We start from the raw sequence: 24461 nt of genomic DNA on the forward strand, positions 1-24461 counted from the left end.
TAAACAGAGAAAATGTTTAATTTATATAACATATGAAAAGCGCATACAAAAATATAAGAAACAGAATATGACTTCAAAACTGGCAACTAACAAGTAAAAAAATAACTTACAAGTAAATGTGAAAGCATTCACCTTGAGAGTAATCAAAAAAGTGCTAAAAAATGGTCTGTTGGAAATGGTTCACATATGCAATATTTTGACATTAAATAGTCTTAATTCTATTGTTTATTTTTTTTAAATAAGAGCCAATTAATTTATAATTAAATTATTAACACAGTAATATAAAATCATGATGAAGATGATTTTTAAATTCTATTATAATTTCCAATATGACACTAAGGTGCAATAGTTGGAATAGGAAAAGAGGTTCAACTTGAGAGGAGCTTAAAACATGCTTTCAGATAAAAAAATAAATTACGGGAGTATTCTACTTCACTAACCTTCAAAATGCAAAGCTGTACCCAAATGATCACCTCCCCTGTCATTGCTTACTTATTTTTAAAAAGCTAATATTAGCTGAGAAAAATAACCCAGCACCCAGGACAGTAAATTATATGCCAAAGTAGATGAGGAGACAATAAATAAGGACTGTGGGGTGGGGGGCAGGGAACACAGAAGAGCCCAGAATGAGAAAATTTGAGAGAGGAAAAGAAGTAAGAGAGAAGAGAGAAATACCTTCAATGACAAACTATCTTTATCACCTTAGTTGTAAACTTGCTGTGGTCCAGAGTGACCCAGTGTTAAACTGTGAAGTAGCTGAAATTTATCATCATGGTCCATAGAGGCTCTTGACTTCGCCCTGGTAGTGCTTTTTTAACTTATTTTCACCCTCTTCACCACAGTGAAAAGCCCAAGCTCTTAATACTCTCTCCATCTAACACCCTACCCCTTCCCACTAACCACTACCACTCACCCCATCATCTACACCCCCATGCCTAAGTCTACTTCAGGAGATAAAACAATCTTGGTAATTTATATCTTAACATAAATTATATAATACTTTTCCAAAAAAAACAAGTTGACCCTAATTCTAATTGTGGAATAGAAAGATTTTCCCCTATTAAGAAATTTTGAATATCATCGAACATGAGGGGAAGCGCTAGGAAGGGAAGGGAACAAAGGAATCAAACAATAGGCAATTTTTTCCTCTCTTTCTAAAAAGATGTCCTTGACTCAATCAAAGCCTCCACCCAGTACAAGCTTGAAATATGCTTTCTATTCCACTCACTAAAGAGAATTACTTACCCTTGACTATAAGGTCATAATAATGCTCACACACAGGTAGATTCAGAAGCATCATTTGTCCTGATAAAAATTATATTTATATTTAATTTCTGAGGAACATCTAAATAACAAATAACATTTAGAAGAATCTTCAACTATAACTGATTTGAATCTGCTATATAAAAATATGCACATGTATTAATTTTCAAAGAAGGGTATGATGTAGAATGTGGAAGCTATAGACCACACAATTCTATGTTGGTCCCTGGCAGAACTCTAGAATGGATTGTTAAATATGACTTTTAGCACTTAGAAAATAAATGACATTCCTTAGATAGCAAATGTGGGTTGCTAAAACTCAAGTCCCATTAACCTCATTTTAAAAAAGGATTTGACAGTCTCTTTTTATATCTTCTCAAACAAGATAGGGAAATGTGTTCAGTGAATTCACAGTTCTCTGAAAAAGTATACCTACTAAATTTTAATAAATGAACCAATATAAATCTGATCTCTAATGACATAACTACAGACTCCATGTGTTATATTGTGCTGCTCAACATTTTTTTTCAGTGATTAGGAGAAAGCCATAAATGATACAAGTCCCAAATCTATAAATGAAACAAAATAAGACAGGATAGTAGATATAATTGTGATTGGGTTAAAAAAAAAAAAATAACAGATTGGAATAATAGATTAAAACAAATGAAACTAAAGGAACTTGATTCTTCTCTTCAAACTTTCACTTACTTTTCTTATAGACTTGGACAAACCTCTTAGTTTACTAAAACCTCAGTTTCCTCATCTGAAAAGGAGGATAATCACAAGTAGCTTCATTCATGGGGTTGTTGTGAGATTCAAATGAGGAAAGAATCATAAAAACCATTTTAAAATCATGAACTGCAATTCAAATATTCTTTTGAAACATACCAGAAAGAAATGTAGAGTTCCTAGCAGAGGTTTTAAACATTCAACCATTTGAACACAGATTGAGGGAGAGCCCCTTAGGGTGGGAGGAGAGGCAAGACAGGTGAAGAAGATTAAGAGGTACAAACTATTAGCTAGAAAATAAATAAGATACAAGGATGTAATGTACAGCACAGGGAATATAGTCAACATTTTATAATAATTTTATATGGAGTATAATCTATAAAAATATTGTCACTATTATGTACACCTGAAACTATTATATTAAGTCAATGATGCTTTAATAAAAAAAAAACTCAACAATAACAGAACAACCAACTCAATTATAAAAAAAAAAAAATGGGCAAAAGATCTGAACAGACACCTCATCAGAGATAAACAAATGGAAAATACTCGACATCATTTGTCATTAGGGAAATACAAATTAAAACAAAGAGATACCACTATACACCTATTAGAATGGCTAGAATTCAAAACATTGACAACACCAAATGCTGACAATGAGGTGGAGCAATAAGCACTCTCGTTCACTGCTAGTGGGAATGAAAAATGGTGCAGTCACTATGGAAGACAATTCAGCAGTTTCTTACAAAGCTAATCATAGTCTGAATATATGATCCAGCAAACACACTTCTTACCCAAATTTACCTGAATGAGTTGCAAACTTATGTCCACACAAAACCCTGCATACAGGCGTTTATGGCAGATTTATTTATTCATAATTGCCAAATTTTGGAAGCAAACAAGATGCCTTTCATTAGGTAAATGGATAAACTGTGTATATCCACACAATAGAATATTATTCAGTGATAAAAAGAAATGTGTAGTCACTAAAAGTCATAGAGGACCCTTTAATGAATATTGCTAAGTAAAAGAAGCCAGTCTGAAAAGCTACACACTGTATCATTCCAACTATACAACATTCTTCAAGGCAAACTATAGAGACATAAAAAGATCAGTGTTTTCCAAGGATTTGTGGGAGGGATGTAGGGATAAACAGGTAGAGTACAGGGGAGTTGTATGACAATGAAATTACTCTGTATGATATCGTGATGATAGATTCATATCATTATGCATTTGTCAAAACCCACATAACTGTATAGCACAAAGAGTAAATCTTAATGTAAAATATAGCCTTTAGTTCATAATAATATTTATTCATCACTGTAACAGATGTACCACACTAATACAAGATGTTAATAATAGTGGGAAACGGAGGGTGGAGGGTGGGGGAGTGGGATAGAAGGCAGGAGCTCTTTGTATTTTCTGCTCAATTTTTCCGTAAACCTAAAACTGCTCTAAAAAATGGAGTCTTTGTTAAAAAATAATGATAATAAAATCTATTAATAAAAAAATCTTCCCTTTTTGTTGTAGATAAAAATTACAGTAAGCTTAACCCCAGTAAGGCAGAACTTCTGGCTCTATGAAGAACAAGAGTTCCTAATGTGTGAAAAGAAGGATAGTGTTTGCTAGCAACTTTTTTAGCAACATGTGAACTTTGCTAAATCCTAACAGTTGAGGTGCTACCCTTTGAAAATCTACTAAAAATATATAGACATTTTCTCCAGAAAAATATGTATGCACATTTTTAAATTGTATGCAACTTCAGGACTTCAAGGAATTTCTGAAACCAAAAGAAGAACCTTTAAATCAGTGAAGCCTAAGAACTTTTACAGGAGTATACTGAGCACATAACTTCATAGTTCCCACCTCTGTACTTTTTCTCATGCTATTTCTTCCACTAAAATGCCCTCCCCACCTCCCTTCTGCTAGGTCACCAATTCTATTATCTAACCCCATAGTAACTAACCAACTTTACACCCAAGTGCCACCCAAAACATTTCTCTGCTGGTCTTCTCTTTAGCTCCCATGAGACCCACACTCATTCATATCTTCATGCTTCTGCTAACTCTTTTACCCCCTTAGTTTCCTCCATTACTTAAACCCACATACTCTTCACAATCATCTCAAGCCTGTCTGCTTTTGAAGCCTTGTCTAATCATTCCTTTATCACACATTGTGAATATCACACAATTCTGTAAATATGTTAACAATTATAGTTTTTTAAATTTTTATACTAAATTATTTAAGAACAAGTAATGTGGCTTACCTTTATAGCATATCAAGATACCTATTTCATAATAGGGACCCTATAAACATTCGATCAGTTCTCCTTGGAGCTTAGCACACTGTAATAGAAGGTAATATTGTAATGTTACAGCACTAGTAACAATTAGTTACTAATTGAGTCATTGAATGGATTGTGGACTTTTTTAAAAATGTGATTGTGGTGAAATTCATACAACATAAAATTAACCATTTTAAAGTGAACAGTTGAGTAGTATTTAGTACATTCACAATGTTGTTCAACCTCAACCTCTATCTAGTTTCAAAACATTCTCATTACTTTAAAGTAAATCTTTTACCCATTAAACAGTTTCTCTCCCTTTTTTTTTCTCCCTCAAGCTCCTAGCATCCACCAATCTGTGTTCTGTCTCCATGGATTTATCTGTTCTGGATATTTTGTCTAAATGGAGTCACATAATATGTGACCTTTTGTTCCTGGCTTCTTTCACTTAGCGTAATGTTCTCAAGGTTCATCCTTGTTGTGGCATGTAACAGTACTTCATTGTTTTTCATGGCCAAATAATATTCCATTGTATATATATATATACTATAATTTGTATCCACTCATTCACTGATGGACATTTGGGCTATTTCCATCTTTTGGCTCTTGTGAATAGGGCTATTATACAGGCTTGTACAAGTATTTGTTTAACTACCTGCTTTCCACTATTTGAGGTATATACCTAAGTGTGGAGTTGTGAGTTCATATAATAATTCTGTGATTAACTTTTTGAGGAACTGTCAAACTACTTTCCACAGCAGCTGAACCATCTTATGTTCCCAATAACGTATGGGGTACAAGGGTTCCAATTTCTCCATAACCTTGCCAACACTTATTTATCATTTTTTTTAAATTAAAACCATTCTACTGGATTTGAAGTGGTACCTCTGGATGGTGACTTTAAAACATTGGACGGTTTTGAACACATCTTTAACATCTGTAGAGGTAAATTTATTGTGAAGCTAATAAATCTTATGTTTCAGAGTCCTTCACTGAAGACTGTGTTGAAATTAGAATTCAATTTTCTATTCTTTTTCATTAAAAGAGGCCTATAAATTATGTTTCCAGCCCCACAAAACTTGAATTCTCCCGCACACAAGCAAATAAGAATATCTACTGTTCAAGAGTATAACAACAATATCCCTATCTCCACCTATGGTGGTGTATTCTCTTGCTTTCAAAGTCACCGTGCTTGACTTAAAGCCTTTATGACAAATAATCTTACCACCTGAGAAAGATGTTTAAGAACCTAGTATTACAGGTAGCATGACATAAATCATAATAATCCCAGCCACTTATCAATTGCAGGACACCCTGAGACCAGCTTATTGCTAGAAAGCCAAACATAAATTTCTGTTTCCAAAAGGATACATACACAGTTCTGCTGGCAATTACCTCTTCTTCTCAAATATCAAATTAAAAAGAACAGAGCCATAGGGAGTCTGCAATATTTTAAAGCCATAATCTCTTTTACATTACTTCTGCATTTTGCTTGTAGCCAATAAGGTGATTCTGTCACATTCACTAAGAGGAATCAAATTTATATGACTATTGATGTCCCTGATTTACATAAAAATCTGTGATGCACATCCAAGATCTGTACTGACTACAAATAGATCAAATGGCGAGCTCCCTCAACCATGCTCATATGATTTATGAGTCAGATTTACTGCTGTGTGCTGTTATGCCCTTCAGAAACTAGGTTATTTGAATTGAATATTCAGTGTAATACAGTATGTGACAGACTATGCAAATTATTTGCACAAGACATGACATGGTAAGTAATTTTGACTGTAAAGCTTGATTACAATGTTCATCAGGAGACTGGCCTGCCTCTCCAAAAAGCCTTGGAAATTTATGTTATTGTCCCATATGGTGTTCTTTGTTTTCCACATTTTCCTCTTAAAGATCCAAGTGTATTCCCATAATTTATCATTTATTCTCCCCTGCAAAATATTCCCTTTACCTTACATATAAGCAAACTAAGTTTAAGTTAGTGTCATTCAATTTTAACAAGTTCACTTTCCAGTTCATTTTGTTAAAATAGGACCAAATGACTAGATTCTTACTCAGTTGTGTTGATGTACTCTGAATATTCTCCACTTTTTAAGAGAAGTAACTCACTATAAGACTAGTTTGGCTTCTTAAAATCAAAATACTTACCTTTCACAGATCACCAAACATTGAGTTCTAATTATTTCCATTTTTTTTCTTCTACAATTCTGTCAAAATTTGTTAAGAGCCTTCTATCACTTATTTTCATACATGGTTTTTTATTTTCATACATGGTTTTTCAGTTAGTTCATCAGGAAAGGGATATAATAAAGCCCATCTCATTGAGTTTTGTGAGAAACATGTGTGATATTGACACAGCTAGCATTCAAGAAAAGTTAGGACTTTTCCCCCTTCCCTTCAAGAAGAGAAAATGGGTGCTTAAGCAAAGGAAAATGTGTGACTTCTGCCAACATTTACAGATTTAATCTTGTAAGACTACTCTCATGGAACAATATTTCTCACACTTTACTGTGCATACAAATTATCTGAGGAGCTAGTCAAAATGCAGATTCTTTTTCAATAGATCTGGGGTGGGGCTTGATATTCTGGGTTTCTGAAAAGTTCTCAGGGGATGCCAATACTACAGGTCCACAGACCACTCTCTGAGTGACAAGGTTATAAAACTCCATGTTTCTACCTAAGTGTGCTAAATGTAACTAAGCAGGTAACTTGCTGTTTTTTTATTTAATGAAACTTTTAATTTGGGATAACAGTAGATTTATATACAGTTATAAGAAATAATATAGAAATCTCCCATATACCTTTCACCCAATGATAACATCTTGCAAGCTATAGAACAATAGCACAACTGGTATATTAACATTGATAATCCACTGATCTTACTCAGATTTCCCTGGTATTCCTTGTACTCATTTGTGTGTGTGTGTGTGTGTGTGTGTGTGTGTGTGTGTGTGTTTTATGTAATTTTATCACATGTGTAAGTTCACGTATCCATCACGAATCAAGATACAAAAGAGTTCTATCAAGGATCTCTCCTGTTGCCATTTATAACCACAAGCATCTCTCTCCCTACCCAGCACCCTGTCCCTTTCCTGCCCCCTGAAAATCACTAATCTGTTTTCCAACTCTATAATTTTGTCATTTCAAGAATGTTATATAAATGGAGCTGTCAGCATCTAACCTTTGGAGACTGGTTTTTAATCAGTATAATTCCTAGAGATTCATGCAAGTTATTGTGTGCATCAATAATGCATTCTTCAGGGTATATTGCACCACTATTTACAATAGCCAGGACATGGAAACAACCTAAACATCCAATGACAGATGAATGGATAAAGAAGATGTGGCACATATATACAATGGAATATTACTCAGCCATAAAAACGAATGAAATTGGGTCATTTGTAGAGATGTGGATGGACCTAGAGTCTGTCATACAGAGTGAAGTAAGCCAGAAAGAGAAAAACAAATACTATATATTAATGCATATATGTGGAATCTAGAAAATTGTTACAGATGAACTTATTTGCAGGGCAGGAATAGCGACGAAGACATAGAGAAGGGACATGTGGACACGCGGGAGATGGGGAGGGTGGGACGAATTGGGAGATTAGGTTTGACATAAATACACTACCATGTGTAAAACAGATAGCTAGTGGGAACCTGCTGTATAGCACAGGGAGCTCAGTTTGGTGCTCTGTTATGACCTAGATGAGTGGGATGAAGGGTGGGAGAGAGGTCCAAGAGAGAGGGGATATAGGTATACATAGAGCTGATTCACTTCATTGTACAGCAGAAACTAATACAACATTGTAAAGCAATTTTACTCCAATAAAAAAAAAAAGAAATTAAAAAAAATAATGCATTCCTTTTTTTCCCATTATATGGCTGTACCATAGTTTAATCATTCAGTCACTGAAGAACATCTAAGTTGTTTTCTGTTTGGGTTTATGACCCCAAAAAATCTGCTATTGAACATCTGTGTACAGGCTTTTGTGTGAACACAAGTTTTTAGTTCTCTGGGATAAATGCTCAAGTGTGCAATTGTTGGTCCATATGATATGATAGTTTTATAAGAAATGATGCAGTTTCTCCATATTATTGCCAACATTTGGCGATGTTACTTTTTTTATTTTAGCCATTTTGATAGATGTGTAGTGATAGATCACAGCAGTTTTAATTTGTATTTCATAATGGTCAGTGATGTTCTAGATCTTTTCATGTGCTTATTTGCCATCTGTATATCTTATTTTGTGAAATGTCTGCTCATGTCTTTTGCTCAATGTATACTTGGATTCTTTTGACTTTTTGCTAGTAAGTTTTGAGAGTTTTTTATGTACTCTAGATACTAGACCTTTGTGAGATATGTAGCTTGCAAGTATTTTCTCCCACTCTGTTGCTTGCCTTTCATCCTTCTAACGGGATCTTTCACAGAGCAAAAGTTTTTAATTTTAATCAGGTACAATTTATCCATTTGTTTCTTTTATGGACTATGTTTTTGGTGTCCAAGTTAAGAATTCTTTGCCTAGTCCTAGACACAGAAGAATTTCTCCTTTTTTTCTAAGAGTTTTATAGTTTTATATTCAGCACACAGTTTATGATCCATTTTGAGTTAATTTTTATATAAAGTATGAGTTTTAGGATAAAGTTCATTTTTTTGTCTTGGATGTCCAGTTGTGCCAGAATGACATGTTGAAAGGGCTGTTCTTCCTCCTCTGAATTGCTTTCATACATTTGTCAAAAATCAGTTGGTGCATTTTTAATGGTAGCATTAATGTTTTGTCCCCAAACATGAAGGTCTGTCCCCTGCAACAGAAAACTGATAGCAATCAAGACTAGGGCAGTGGGAATTTCCTGGCAGCCCAGTGGTTAAGACTCGGTGCTTTCACTGCCATGGGCCCAGGTTCAATCCCTGGTCAGGAAACTAAGATCCCACAAGCCATGCGGCGTGGCCAAAATAAATAAATAAATAAGACTATGGCAGTGAAACAGTCAATACAAATTTCCTTATGAAAATATAATTGCTAGAAGAGAAGGAAAATTATTATGGCCTGCTTTCATCCTAAGGAAAGTTTCAATATAGAGCCAGACTACTAGCACAGTTCTTTCACTGAGTTTCAGCAGTTATCAGCAACTTGTTTAGTTTCATCTTGCTCTTTATTAATCTACTTCTAATAGACACTTTATCTCTTCATTTATTGGTTTAAAGGTCAAAAATTATTTAAGTTTTAGCCACATGCTAAAATTATTTAAGTTAAAGCCTCTTGCTTTAACATGTTTAGTTTGGCTTTTTAGTGCTTCAGTTCAACTTGATGTCTCTTTTAACATTTAGAAGAAGAAGGGAAAGAAGAAACAATGAATTGGGCATTTAGCGTATCTCTTAAATACATGCACCACTCTCTCCTTTATTTCAACATTAAACTGAATACTCATTTTTTATTCTTTCATTATTAGATACTATTAATTATATACCTGAGATATAATTGATGTATCTCTATACTTTCAGAGAAAAGAAGCTGGGCAAATATTTTCCAATCAAGGAAATGTATCTCCGCTAACCATTTACTACTCAATCACTCTTAAGGAAGAATCTATCCAAGAACTTTGCCCAGCCAGACACTGAACTGCCAAATTTCTAAATGGGCAGGGATGGGCAGCCTGGTGCTCCAGGGCTTTAAAGTCTGACCACAGGACAGGGATCAAGATAGCGGAGTAAAATGATCCTGAGCTCACCTCCTCAAATGGACACACCAAAACTACAACTACGCATAGAATAACTGTCCTCTGAGAATGACCTGAAAACTAACAGAACAGCTCTTCTACAACTATGGATATAAAGAAAAAACCACATTGAGATGGGTAGGAGTCAGGACTCACATCTCCAGGGTGGTGACCCACAAGCAGGAGGGGTATCACAAACGTGAAGGTCCTCCTTCAGGAGTGAGAGGTCTGAGCCCCACATTGGGCACCTCAGCTTTGGGGACCTTCACCAAGTAGACAAGCTCCCATAATATCTGGCTTTGAAAACCAGCAGGGCTTACATCTAGAAGAGCCAGTGGGCTATGGGGAACCAAGACTCTGCTCTTGAAGGGCTCACATGCAAACTCACTACAAATCTGAGCATAGAGGCAGCAGTTTGAAAAGCACCTGACCATAAGTGAAGAAGATTTATTGACTAACTTTAGGGCAAGTGCCAAAAAGGCAGGGGTCTGCTGGAACTTTATCTGGGGACCAAAGTGCTGGTGGATGCCATTTTTATTCTCCTCTACCTAGCTGGCCTGGCACTGGCATGCTCCATTTCTGACATTCACCATCTACATTGCTAGCACCCCTTGCCCCACCTTGGCATTCCCCTCCTGACCTGCCCCACCCAACCAGCCTGCCCTAGTCAGCACCCGTCCAATGCAGCTCCCACATTGCCACATTTTGTTGGTGGCCCAAGACCAGACTAGCACCCCTCAGATTAGCTACTGCCTCTCCACACTCAGCCGGTGGCCTCTGCCAGGATAGGTGCCCCTCCTAGAGTGGTTCCCAACTTACCACACCCAGTTGGCATCCTTGGATCAGACAGGCACCTCTCCAAAGTGACTCCCACCCCAGGGGCAACCCTACCCACCAGTGCACCCACAACAATCATGGCACCACCAAAATAAAGGGCACATGCAGCCTACATGGGGGACACATCTGAAACACCAGGATCTAGTAACGAGGAGGGATTGCTTTTCTAGGCCCCAACTTTCTACATAAGGCCACTCCTTCAAGACCAGGAGACATAACTGATCTACCTAACACATAAACAAACACAGAGAGGTAGGATAAATGAGGAAACAGAGAAATATGGTCAAAACAAAAGAACAAGACAAAACCTCAGAAAAAGGATGAAACGAAATTGAGATAATTAATCTAATAAAGAGTTAAAAGTTATGGTCATAAAGATGCTCACCAAAATCAGGAGAAAACTGGATTAACACAGTGAGAACTTCAACAATGAGATAGAAAATATAAAAAAGAACCACTTAGAGGTGAAGAATACTATAACTAGAATGAAAAATACACTAGATAAATTAACAGCAGATGAGCTGATTCAGAAGGACAGATCAGTGAACTGGAAGACAGAGTAGTGGAAATCCCCTAATCAGAACAGCAAATTAATTAATTAATTAATTAATTTTAAAAGAATTTTAAAAAGACAGGATAGTTTAAGAAATCTCTGGGACAACTTCAAGCATACTAACATCCACATTATATGGGTCCCAGCAGGAGAAGAGAGACAGAAAGGGACAGAAAACTTATATGAAGAAATAATGGCTGAAAACTTTCCTAACCTGAAGAAAGAAACAGATGTCCAGGTACAGGAAGCAGAGTCCCAAATAAGATGAACCATAAAGACACACTCCAAGACACGTCATAATGAAAATGTCAAAAGTTAAACACACAATCTTAAAGGCAACAAGAGGAAAACAACTAGTAATGTATAAGGAAATTTTCTGCAGAAACATTACAGGCCACAAAGAACTGGAACAATATATTTAAAGTACTGAAAGGAAAAAACTTACAAGAATATGCTAACTGCAAGGTTATTATTCAGATTTGGAGATATAAAGAGTTTCCCAGAGAGGCAAAAGCTAAAGGTGTTTATCACCACTAACCTGCCTGTAGAAGAAAGGTTAAAGGAACTTCTTTCAGCAAAAAAGAAAAGGCCATAACTACCAATAAGAAAATACAAGAAACAAACAATCTCACTGGTAAACACAAATATATAGTGCAGATAGTGGATCAATGACTTACAAAGCTAGTATGAATGTTAAAAAACAAAGGTAGTAAAATCAACTATGTCTACAATAATTAGTTAAGGGATACACAAAATAAAAAGATGTAAAATATGCTATCAAAACTCAAAAACCTATAAAAGATACACAAAAAATAAAGAGAAAATAATCCAAATGTAACACTAAAGATAGTCATAAAATCACAAAGGGAGAAAACAAGAGAAGAAGAAAGGAACAGAGAGGAATTATAAAAACAAGAAAACAATCAACAAAATGGCAATTAGTACATATGTATCATTACTTTAAATGAACTAAATGCTCCAATAAAAATACATAGAGTTGCTGAATGAACACAAAAACAAGACCCATCTATATAATGCCTGCAGGAGACACACTTCAGATCTGAAGATACACAAAGACTGAAAGTGAAGGAATGGAAAAGGTATTATATGCAAATGGAAACAAAAAGAAAGCTGGGGTAGCAATACTTATGTCAGACAAAACAGACATAAAAACAAGGCTCTAAAAGAGATTTTTAAAAGGATATTGCATAATGATACAGGAATCAATCCAACAAGAGGATATAACACTTTAAAACACTAATGCACCCAAAATAGCAGACCTAAATATATAAAAGAATATTAACAGACATAGAAAGAGAAATTGACAGTAAAACAATATAGTAAGGGACTCTAATACACCACTTACAGCAAAGGATAGATCATTCAGACAGAAAATCAATACGGAAACACTGGCCTTGAATGATATATTAGACCAATAAACTTAATAGATATATAGAGAACATTCCATCCAAAACAGCAAAGTACACATTGTTTTCAAGTGTACATGGAACATTCTCTAGGATACAACACATGTTAGGCCACAAGACAAGTCTCAATAATTTGAAGAAGATTTAAATCATGTGAAACATCATTTCTAATCACAACAGTATGAGACTAGAAATCAACTACAATTATTATTTTTTTTAATTTTATTTATTTATTTATGGCCATCTTGGGTCTTCGTTTCTGTGCGAGGGCTTTCTCTAGTTGCGGCAAGTGGGGGCCCCTCTTCATCGTGGTGCGCAGGCCTCTCACCATTGCGGCCTCTCTTGTTGCGGGGCACAGGCTCCAGACGCGCAGGCTCAGCAATTGTGGCTCACGGGCCTAGTCGCCCCGCGGCATGTGAGATCTTCCCAGACCAGGGCTCAAACCCGTGTCCCCTGCATTGGCAGGCAGATTCTCAACCACTGTGCCACCAGGGAAGCCCCTACAATTATTTTTAAAACTGAAAAAAAAAACAGATGGAGTCTAAACAATATGCTATACAACAACCAACGGGTCAATAAAAATATCAAAGAGGCAATAAAAAAAAATACCTGGGGACAAATGAAAATGGAAGCATAACATTACAAAATCAATGTGAGGCAGCAAAAGCAGTTCTAAGAGGGAAGTTTATAGTAATACAGACCTACCTCATAAAGCAAGAAAAATATCAAAAAAAACATTATATTCTTATACCTAAAGGAACTACAAAAAAAGAAGAAACAAAGCTCAAAGTTAGAAGGAAGGAAATAAAAAAGATCAGAGCAGAAATAAATGAAACAGAGACCAAAAAAACAATAAAAAAGATCAATGAAACTAAGAGCTGGTTCTTTGAAAAGATAAACAAAATTGATAAACCTTTAGCCAGACTCATCAAGAGATAGAGAGAACCCAAATAAATAAAATCAGAAATGAAAGAGAAGTTGCCTCTGACACCACAGAAATACAAAGGATCATAAGAAACTATCAAAATGGACAATCTGGATGAAATGGATAAATTCCTAGAAATGTACAATCTTCCAAGACTGAATCAGGAAGAAATAGATAATATGAACAGACCAATTATCAGTAAAGAAAGTGAATCAGTGCTAAAAAAATTAAAAAAAAACAAACCCCCAACAAACAAAAGTCCAGGACAAGAGAGCTGTACACGTGAATCTTACCAATCATTTAAAGAATAGTTAACACTTAACCTTCTCAAACTATTCCGAAAAATTGAAGAAGGAACACTTCCAACCTCTTTCAACAAGGTTGGCATCATCCTGATACCAAAACCAGATAAAAACCTCACACACACAAAAAAATTACAGTCTAATATACTTGATGAACATAGGTGCAAAAATCCTCAATGAAATATTAGCAAACCAAAGTCAATGATACATTAAAAGGATCATGCACTATGATCAAGTGGGATTTATTCCAGGGACTCAAGGAGGGTTCAGAAAGGCTATCATCAAAAAGACAAAATATAACAGGTGTTGGTGAGGATGTGGAGAAAAGGAAACCCTTGTTCACTGTTGGTAGGAGTGTAAACTGGTACAGCCACTACGGAAAACAGTATGGAAATTTCTCAGAAAATTAAAAATAGAACTACCATATGATCCAGCAACTCCACTTCTGGGTATTTACCCAAAGAAAATAAAAACACTAATTGGAAAAGATATATGCACCTCAATGTGCAGCACTATTTACAGGAGCCAAGATATGGAAGCAACCTAAGTGTCTATTGATAGATGAATAGATAAAGAAGATGTGATATACATGTATATCACATATATATGGTGGAATATTGCTCAGCCATAAGAAATAATGAAATCTTGCCATTTGGGACAAACTGGGTGAGCCTAGAGGGTATTATGCTAAGTGGATTAAGTCAGATAGAGAAAGACAAATACCTTATGATTTCACTTACAAAACTAACTAAACTAAACTAAAACAGACTTATAGATACAGAGAACAAATGGATGGCTGCCAGAGAGAAGAAGAGTAAGGGGATAGGCGAAATAATTGAAGGGGATTAAGAGGTACAAACTTTCTGTTATAAAATAAATAAGTCATGGGGATGTAATACACAGAATAAGGAATATATTGTATTAAAAATATACAATAATATTGTATTAATTTTAAATGGTGACATCTGGTAACTAGACTTATCATGGTGATCATCTCATAATATACGTAAATGTTGAATCACTATGTTGTACACCTGAAACTAATATAATATTGTATGTCAATTACACTTTAATTTTTAAAAAGCTGATCAAAACTACACACAAGCCACCAGAGTTTAGGCTTCTGTTCAACAGTCCTGTACCCCAGTGTGCAGAATATAACCTAACTCCACTTATTTGATGATCAGCACCCTGAATTCTCCTCCATTGCCTAGTCTGATTTATTTCTGTGCTATTTTCAGCTTCTCTGAGGCTCTCTTGTGATTTTGCTTCATTGACCCAGACAGTCTTGGTTTCTCTCTTTTTATAAATTATCTTTCTTCACACTTAAATTATTGAATTGCTCCAAAGGGAAGCCTTTCCTGCCAGGAGCTCTCCACTGGCATCCTTATGGAGGAAGCCGATCTCTGCATCATGAGCTTCTGTTCCATCCTCAGGCCACAGCAACATGTACTGCTGCTAAAACAATTACAAATCTGCCTCAAGGTAACTGACATTTTTGAGGGGGGAGTTGAAATTGTTCTACACTATCTTTGTCACACCTGCCTCTTGCTATCCATGATCTCATTCCCAATTTGCTCATAGCAGAAGAAGACAGAACCCAAAACATTCATCTTCTGTGGTTTAGTAATGATTGGTATTACTGTGCCTTAAAGAAAGGAAACCAAGCCTTGTCCTTTCTCTAGATTTTGTCCTCTCTGATGCAGTAAAACTAACTGGGTGCAGATATCTACTTAGGCAATATTTTCACTTAAGATTAGTAGGTGGATGAGATTAGTAGGTGGATGAGTAGACCCACAGTCTGCCCTGAAGAAATAACATATCTCTCTTCAGCATGTGATTTCAAAATTTAGATTCAGGGAAAAGTTGGAGAATTTACTTTAGTCTCAAGGTCTAAACTGAATTTCTCAACATAGCTTTTATTGGAGCTCTATATTCTCCACCAGCGAAAATCCCAACTCCTTCACCTGCTTCCTCTTTTTAAACTATTTTACCTTTTAAATTATGTTCCTACCATCAGAGGAAGAGACCTCCATACAACGCCTGATATGAATATTGAATTTACTGCTTTATAAGCAAGTCAGAGCTATGCTTGGAAGGTTAAGTCTTCCTGATCAAAGCAAAGAGCTGGTCTTACATAAAGTTTGACACCATGGAGTTCAAGAAAAAATCATTTTCCCTTAGAAATTTCTAAGTCTTCTAATATTTTCTAGAAATTTCTAGTATCCAGTAGTGCCAATGAGAAATCTCATGCCAATCTAATGCTTCTTTATTTATAGGCAATTTTTTCCACTTCTGGAAGCTTTTAGGATTTTTCTCTTTAATCTTAATGTTCTGAGATTTAAACAGTTTGCTAGGTTTGGGTTTTCTCTTATCTCACTCACATTTGGTGATCCTTTTAAATCTAAAGACTTGTGCATTTCTTCAGCTCTAAAAAAAAGGTTTCTCTATAGTTTTAATTAATTTATCTCCTTCTTTTTCTCTCTTCTCTCCTTTGGGAACTTATCTAGCTTTTGTTAGAACTTCTAGATCTATCTTTCATGTCTTACTTACCTTTTTTACCATCAATCCTCTTACCACGTCTTGCATGCTTTTATATTTCCTGTCCTTCTGTGTTATATTCTGGGAGAATTCTTCAGCTTACTAATTCTCTCTTCAGTTTTGTCCATTCTGCAATTTAGCTAATCTCATAACTTTTTTGTTTTTATTGTTGTTGCTATTTTATTTTTGATTTTTGGATGATTAAAATTTTTATCTCCAAGTCTCTAGTTGATTCTTTTTCACAATTAACATTCTACGTAACATAAAATAGATTCCCTCTCTTATCTCCATGAAGATATAAATCTTTTATAAAAATTATTGTCTGTTTTGTTCATTTTATTTCCTCAGGTATTAGTTTTTATTTTCTTTAATGCTTCTCATAGTGCTGATTTTGCACAATTGTTTGACAATCTTTGGCTTGTGTGATCATCATTGTATTGAAATTCTCCATAACTTCAGTAGATCAGCTGTATACAAAGGGAGATAATAGACGTGGGCTACCTTAGGGATGGAAGTATTTTATAATCAACATTGTTTATTATCAGCACATAGTGACAATAAAAAGACTGACTTTTAGTTATGTATATTTTTTTAATTATCTGCAGACATTGCCCCCCTTAATTGCCATCATCTGGGGAAGATCAGTCCCACTAAACCCTCTCTCACTCCACCTCCTCAATTCATCCCACCACGTGATAAGCCATTGCTATGGATTCTGTTCCATTTACTGTCTTCTTTCTACAGTGATTGTGGGGAAAAACATTGCTAAGAAAAAAATAGATAAGCAACAAGGATTACAGTAAAGCACTATGAATTATACCCAATATCTTGTAATAACCTATAATGGAATATCTGAAATTACATCAGCCAAAAAACTGAATCACTATGCTGTACACATGAAGCTAACACAATTTTGTAAATAAACTATATTTTAATTTAAAAATTGCTAAGGGTATAACACTAACTCATTGTCTGGGCATATAGTCCCTTATTCCCTCTGAGTTTTGCCATCCACCTGGGATACAGCTCTGTTTCTCCAGTCCAAAACCCGTATTACTGCCCCACCCTAGAGACAATTGCTTCTGCTTTCATCCACTCCATGCAGACTTGGTGAGAAAGAAGTCAACCTACTTCACTTACTGTGAACATTGTTCCTCATATAATCACCCTAATGGTAGACTGTGGCTCTTGAACCACCCTCTTCAAGGGTAGAGTACTTCCAGAACCCTTCTCACTTTGCAAGAAATATCTGTGAGGGTTTTAGGCAGTGGTTTTCTTCATTAATAATAACAACAGTGGCCTGCTCTAAGCGCTTCACAATTTGTGAGAATTTGTGAGAATTAAATGAGTTAATGAGTACATGAAGCCATGTACCTTCTGTCACTAAAAAACTTCTCACATTTCCTATTTTCCAGCTAGCAATTTCCTGTTTTCCATCACTGTAGATTTTCTTAATCATCTTTTCTGTCATTTCTAGAGATTTATGGCATTCAGCATATTATCTTGATCTAATTTTTTATCTGCTTCTTAAAATAGATTTACCCTTTTTTTTTCTAGACATGTAAGCATTCTGTAATAGTCTGCTCAGGCTGTCATAACAAAATACCACAGACTGGGCAGCTTAAACAACAGAAATTTATTTTCTCACAGTTCTGGAAGCTAGAAGTCCAGACCAAAGGGCTGTCATAGTTTGTTTGTTAAGACTTCTCTTCCTGGCTTGTAGACAGCTACCTTCTTATTATGTCCTGACTTGGCCTCTCTTCTGTAAATGTACAGAGAGAGAGAGAGCTCTCTGGTGTCTCTTCCTCTTCTTATAAGGACACCAATCCTGTTGGATTAGGATCTCATGACGCTATTTAACTTTAATTACCTTCTTAAAGGTCCCATCTCCAAATAGTCACATTGGGGGTTATGATATCAACATATGAATTTGGGGGGGACAATATTCAGTCCATAACACATTCTAATAGATCAATTCTTAAAGAAAACAGCAATTTACTCAGAGGAAGCTAATAAGTAAGGACAAATGTAAGGACACGTGTAAAATGAAAGAGAAGGATATTAACTAAAGAATCTTCAAAGTGAATACAGAGTATGGTATCTTTCCTGATGAAAACTACTGTGCAAAAATATCTGTAGCATAAATGAATGTGACATTCAAAACGCACCTCAACTTCCCCAAGACACCAATTTTCAGGAACATTTGTGAACATATTCTTTGACTCATTCAGGCTGATATTGTATAAAAGAAATTATAAAAACATAGTTGTTGCTTACTTTACTCTCAAACCTGAAACTCTTTAGGGAATTTAAGATGTTTATTAAAATGAAATATATTAGTATTAAGACGATTTCATGTTGATATTGATATGCTATAAAAGAAATCCAAATTCTCTTTCCAATTGGGTAAAGATTTGGAAAGGGTTACTATTCTTATGTTGTTGATGTGTTTGTATGTGTATATGTGTGCATATACATGTACATATGGGACTTATGGATATAAATTTAAAATCTATGTGGCAATATTTTTGTAACTTTTTGGTGACTTTAGTCTTAAGTAGTCACTTAACTTTTAACAAACTTAGGCACCACCACACTTATTATGGACCATTAGAATGTGATTCATAACAATAAAAATAAGCGTTATGTACACAACCTCCAGCACTTACAGATTAACAGAAGAAGAGATCTAGAGAGTAGACTGCTGGAAGAGGTTTGCAAACAAGATTTGGAGCCATAAATGTATCGTAGGCTGTTCTACACAGATCAAGAATAATTTAGGTTAGGAAATTGTGTATCATAATATCCATATGTACAAATTAATGTGTACAAACTATACCATATGTAGAAGTGAAATGTGACAACTCAAAATTTTCACAGTATTTAGAGGTAAATGTGAGAAGATAGCAAAGTGAGAATTGGTTAAGTTATATATTAATGACCCAAGTTTTTGCTTAAAATTTGTAGATTTTATGATAGAGCACAAGATACATTGTTTAAAATCAGAATTTTGTCCAAATTTCAAGTATTTTTGTTCAGAAATTTAATCCTACAAAATTTTTCACTTATTCAAATCAGATTTCTTTTCTTCAAATGTAAATTTTGAGGACATCTCTCTGAATTTATCATTAATTAATACAAATACAAGACTGAAAAAATGACCTGCTCCTCTCCCCGTCCCAAACTTCCCATATTAGAAAATAATATTCTTTTTTATTGAAATATAGTTGATGTACAATATTATGTTATTTTTAAGTATACTACATGGGGATTTGACATTTTCATAAATTATGAAATGATCACCACCATAAGTCTGGTAGCCATCTGTCCCCTAATAAAGTTATTAAATATTATTGACCATATTTATTATTATGTATATTACATCATGTGTCTTATTTATATTATAACTGGAAGTCTGTACCTCTTAATCCCTTTTATCAATTTTACCCACCCCTACCTCTTCCCTTCTGGCAACCACCCATTTGTTCTCTGTATCTATGAGCCTGTTATACTTTTGTTTATTTGTTTTTAGAATCCACATATAATTGGGATCATACATTATTTGTCTTCTTCTAGCTGATTTATCTCACTTAGGGTAAGGCTCTAGATCCATCCATGTTGTAAAAAATGCCAATATTTTATTTTTTTATGGCTGAATAATATTATATTATGTGTGTGTGTGTATATATATATATATATATATATATACCACATCTTCTTTATCCACTTGTCTACCAATAGACACTTAGGTTGCTTCAATATCTTGGCTACTGTAAATAGTGCTACAATATACATTGGGGTGCATATACCTTTTCCAATTAGTGTTTTATTTTCTTTGGGCAAATACCCAGAAGTGGAGTCTCTTGATCATATGATAGTTCTATTTTTAATTTTTTGAGAAACCTCATACTGTTTTCCATAGTGGCTGCATCAATTTACACTTTCATGAACAGTGCATGAGGTTTCCCTTTTCTCCACATCCTCACCTACTCCTGTAATTTTTTAATAGCCATTGTGATGGGTGTGAAGTGATATCTCATTGTGGATTTGATTTGGAGTTCCCTGATGATTACTAATGTTGAGCAACTTTTCATGTGTCTTCTGGTTATCTGTATGTCTTCTTTAGAAAAATGTCTATTCAGATCCTACACCTATTTTTTAATCAGGTTTTTTGTTCTTTTGATGTTGAGCTGTATGAGCTCACTTTATATTTTGGATATTAATCCCTTATTGGATATATTGTTTGCAAATATATTCTCCCCGTCAGTAAGCTGAATTTTTATTTTGTTGCTAGTTTCCTTTCCTGTGCAAAAGCTTTATAGTTCGACGTAGTCGCATATGTTTATTTTTGCTTGTGTTCTCCTTGCCTGAGGAGACAGATCCAAAAAATATTGCTAAAACCAATGTCAAAGGGCATGCTGCTTATGTTTTCTTCCAGGAGTTTTGTGGTTTCAGGTCTTACATTTAATTCTTTAATACATTATGCGTTTATTTTTGTATATGGTGTGGGGAAGTGGTGCAGTTTGATTCTTTTGCATGTAACTGTCCAGTTTTCCCGACACCATTTATGGAAGAGTCTTCCATTGTATAGTCTTGTTTCTGTTGTCATATTTAATTGATCATATACGTGTGGGTTTATTTCTGGGGTCTTTATTTCATTCCATTGTTCTATGTGTCTGTTTTTGGTCAGTACCATAATGTTTTTATTACACTAGATTTGTTATAAAGTTTGAAATCAGAAAGCATGATAAATTCATCATTTTTCTTTTTCAGGATTGCTTTGGCTGTTAGAGACCTTTTGTGTTTCCATACAAATTTTAGAATGATTTCTTCTAGTTCTGTGAAAAATGACATTGATATTTTGAGTACAAGATTTTTGCCTCCTTGGTAGGATATTTTTCCATGGGTAATTTTTTTGTTTTGTTTTGGATGCAATAGTGAGTGGGATTGTTTTCTTAATTCTCTTTCTGATAGTTCATTATTAGTGCTTAGAAATGCAACAGATTTTTGTATATTAATTATGTATCCTACAGCTTTACTGAATTCATTAATTAGTTCTAATAGTTTTTTGCTGGTGTCAAAGATTTTCTATATATATTACCATGTCATTTTCAAATAGTGACAGTTTTACTTCTTCCTTTCAAATTTGAAAGCTTTTAATTTATTTCTTGTCTGATTGGTGTGACTAGGACTTCCAATAATATGTTGAGTAAAAGTGGCAAGAGTATACTTATCGTGTTCCTGAACTTAGAGGAAAGGCTTTCAGCTTTTCACCATTGAGTAAGATGTTGGCTGTGGATTTGTCATACATGGCCTTTTTCATGTTGAGATATGTTCCCTCTTTACCCACTTTGTTGAGAGTTTTTATCATAAATATCTTGTCCTGGACTTTTGTTTGTTGGGTTTTTTTAGTACAGACTCACTTTCATTATTGATAATTGGTCTGTTCATATTTATCTATTTCTTCTTGATTCACTCTTGGAAGATCGTACATTTCTAGGAATTTATCCATTTCTTCCAGATTGTTCATTTTATTGATGTATAATTGCTCATGTTATGATCCTTTGTATTTCTGCAGTATCAGAGGAAACTTCTTTCATTTCTGATTTTATTTTATTTTATTTATTCTGATTTTATTTATTTATTTCTCTTTATTTCTTGATGAGTCTGGATAAAGGTTTGTCAATTTTGTTTATTTTTTCAAAGAACCAGCTCTTAGTTTCATTGATCTTTTCTATTTATTTATTTATTTGTTTGTTTGTTTGTTTGTTTAGTTTTGGTCTCTCATTTATTTCTGCTCTGAACTTTATTATTTCTTTCATTCCATCTTTGAGCTTTGTTTGTTTTTGTTTTTTCTAGTTCTTTAGATTTAAAGATAGAGTGTTATTTGAGATTTTTCTTGCTTTCTGAGGTAGGTCTGTATCTCTATAAACTTCCCTCTTAGAACTGCTTTTGCTGCCTCCCATTGATTTTGGAATGCTGTGTTTTCATTTTCATTTGTCTTCAGGTATTTTTTTATTTTCTCTTGGATATTTTTAGTGACCCACTGGTTGTTTAGTGGCATATTGTTTCGACTACAAGTGTTTGTGTGTTTTGCATTTTTTTAAATTGTAGTTGATTTCTAGTCTTATACTCTTGTGGTCACCAGAGATCTATGCTCTAAGCGTACCCCATGTGGGCTGTGAACCCCCGTCTGCTGTGGTAGGTCTGACTTCTGTGGGCACACTGTTAAGCAAGGCTTTCCCCAGCCCACTTGACTGCAAGGCCTTGCTTCATGCAGTGACTGTGGCCCAGTGGTAGGTGAGGCTGGGTCCCCACATGCCTGGCTGCTAAGCCTGGGGGCCATGGGGCCACAAGACTGGTACCAGCCTTCCAGTGGTCACAGCCAGATCCCTTCGTGGATAAGAGGCAGTGGGTCTGGTGCCCATCCACTGGTAGGCAGGTAAGCCCCCAGTGCTAATATGCTAGAGGGAGGATTCCTAAATGACACTTCCCAGCACCAGTGTCCACACAGTGCAACAAGCTCCCAAAAATGGCTGCAGCCAGCATTTCCATCCGCAGGGGGAGGCCCAGTTGCCTCCTGCCTCTCCAGGAGACTTTTCAAGATGAGCAAGGGGATCTGACCCACGTTCCTCTTAAACTATTGCCTCTGTGCTAAGACATGTAGAGAGTGAGATTTTACATGCACCTTTTTAAAGCAGAGTCGTTGTTTCCTGTAGCCTTCTGGCTCTCCCAAACATAAGCCCCACTGGTTTTCAAAGCTGGACACTTCAGGGGTTCATCTCCCCAATGCAGGACCACCAGTCTGAGGAGCCCAATTTGGGGCTCAGATCCCTCACTCCTTGGGGAGGACCTCTCTGATTGTGATATTCCTCCCATTTGTGGATCACTGACCCAGGAATGTGGGTCCTGACTGTACCATGTCTCCACCCCTCCTACCCATCTTGTTGTGGTCCCGTCTTTATATCTTTAGTTGTAAAATTATTTCTGCTAGTCTTCAGGTCTTTCTCATACACAGTTGCTCTGTTAGATAGTTGCTTATAGATAGTTGTAATTTGGATGTACCTGTGTGAGGAGGTGAATTCAGGGTCTTCCTACTCCTCCATTTTGCTCACACCTTTCCTGGAGTATAATTTTCTTTACCTAATTCCTGTCTGTTATTCAAGACAGAAATAGCAAGTTTTAAAGACTTTGACCAACTGGAATTTTTTAAATGAGTTAAGTCATTGAAAAATGAATTAATTCTTAATTAAGCATTAATTAAGAAGAATCTAGCAAAGTTTGCAAAAGCCAAAAATTATTCAAGAAGATCTTATTATAAGAAATAAATACTACTTTTAAATGAATTTAGGAACTAATGAATGGAAATCTAAAATATTATTTAGAGAACAAAGGCAGGTTCTAAGTACTTCTTTTACAAAATACTTGTTAAGACAAATGAAGAGAAAAATGACAAAATTTGATGACATTAAAATTTTCCCCAACCAATTTTCTTAAAAATTACCAATGAAATCTTACTTGTTAAATTTAAAGTCCTCCCCTAGTCCCCATCTTACTCACTTTGTGTTATGACTTCTTTTGTCAAACTCTTAGCTTCCCCAACTTCTGTGATATTTTTCTCTCTCAGCTTTACTTCTCTAACTGCTACTTCTCGGTTCCTTTACTTGTGCTACTCTTTAAATGTCAGCAAATTCCAAGGTTGTGGCCTCCCAGTCTTATGTTTTTCTGTATAATTTCCACCATCTCCCCTAGATAGATGATTCTTAGTTCAACTTCTCCAGTTCAGTCTCCCCTACTGATAGGGGAGACTCCCTTCTCAACTGCCCGATACACTGAATGTATTATTATTCACACCTCAAGTTTA

General features: G+C 35.3%; 1 protein-coding gene and 1 long non-coding RNA gene across 2 annotated transcripts in view; one reads left to right on the forward strand and one right to left on the reverse strand.

Annotated features, from left to right (window-relative positions):
- The window catches only part of CNGB3 (cyclic nucleotide gated channel subunit beta 3), a 161644-nt gene that overhangs the window by 46060 nt on the left and 91123 nt on the right, over positions 1 to 24461 (forward strand).
- LOC309614833 overlaps positions 14568 to 24461 on the reverse strand; it is a 57119-nt gene continuing 47225 nt past the window's right edge. Inside the window, exon 3 of the long non-coding RNA XR_014236408.1 lies at positions 14568 to 23751. This is a non-coding gene — a long non-coding RNA (uncharacterized lncRNA). The remainder of the gene's footprint in view (positions 23752 to 24461) is intronic.

The sequence above is a fragment of the Balaenoptera borealis genome, assembly GCF_965194805.1.
Source record: "Balaenoptera borealis genome assembly, chromosome: 17".
NCBI lineage: Eukaryota > Metazoa > Chordata > Mammalia > Artiodactyla > Balaenopteridae > Balaenoptera > Balaenoptera borealis.